At 46.7% G+C, this 1,102-nt stretch overlaps 1 pseudogene; it reads right to left on the bottom strand.

Moving 5' to 3' along the window:
- Positions 1-675: 675 nt before the first annotated feature.
- On the bottom strand, positions 676-793 carry LOC126163452 (5S ribosomal RNA; annotated as a pseudogene).
- Positions 794-1,102: the final 309 nt, after the last annotated feature.

Raw genomic sequence — 1,102 nt, 5'->3', positions numbered from 1 at the left:
CAATTTTAACTTTCAGGAGACGTCTGATACCAAGCTACTTATTGGCCGTAAAAATGCCTGGTATAAAAATATTCATGATCTAAAGGAGATGAAGCAGAAACATCAGCTTTTTGGAAGAAAAATGGCAAATCGAAAAGTCATTGGCGTTTTTCTTGGTGGATTTCTGTGCACGAAGGAGTGGCTTGTTGAGTGTTCATATTCTACAAGTGGTGAGCATGTCCTGTTCGGTAGGTTGGAATAGCCGGTTGTGCAGTTCAGCTAAAAATGTATGTTGGAGTTTTCTGAGAGATGGAGAGATATCTGCCTCTTGCGACAATCAACAGCGTTAGTTCGGAGGCGTAGAGCTGTGCACATATGGCGCGCATCTTAGCAGACGAGTGGGGTCCAGAGTTCGTGTCGATGGAAGCCCAACCCTCGTTCTGTACGTCAGAGTCGCACGCTCGATGGCAGCGTTCTGCATATCTCCTGCACATTAATTACTCACTCCGTCTTCAGGCCACGAGTGGGCTATCGGGACCATCTGACCGCCTTGTCATCCTCAGTTGATGAGGATAGGAGGAGCGTGGGGTGAGCACACTGCTCCCACGGTCGTTATGATGGTATTCTTGACCGAAGCCGCTACTATTCGGTCGAGTAGCTCAATTGGCATCACGAGGCTGAGTGCACCCCGAAAAATGGTAACAGCGCATGGCGGCCTGGATGGTCACCCATCCAAGTGCCGGCCACGCCCGACAGCGCTTAACTTCGGTGATCTTACGGGAACCGGTGTATCCACTGCGGCAAGGCCGTTGCCGTTGCCCTTTAATTACAGTGAAAATAATTAGCAGCACCAGCACTGACAACTCTTGATCCACATTTGCTCTTTATTGTGTGCATCAGTCTCAAGTCCAGCATTATTTTAGTGAATGCATTAGTTTCACAGTAACCATGAGATCAGCATTCATGTATTCGCTTTGAAAAAAAATTTCACTACTAGCTTTTGGAACATCAGTTGTGTCTCAGGGGCATGATTTCTTTTTCGTTCAAGTAACGGTGAAAACCAGTACATTTACTTGGTAGAATTCACGAAGGGGACGTCTGTATAGACAACTGATATTGTTTC

The sequence above is a fragment of the Schistocerca cancellata genome, chromosome 2 (genome assembly GCF_023864275.1).
Source record: "Schistocerca cancellata isolate TAMUIC-IGC-003103 chromosome 2, iqSchCanc2.1, whole genome shotgun sequence".
NCBI classification, from domain to species: domain Eukaryota; kingdom Metazoa; phylum Arthropoda; class Insecta; order Orthoptera; family Acrididae; genus Schistocerca; species Schistocerca cancellata.
This window is presented reverse-complemented; position numbering and strand designations above follow the sequence as displayed.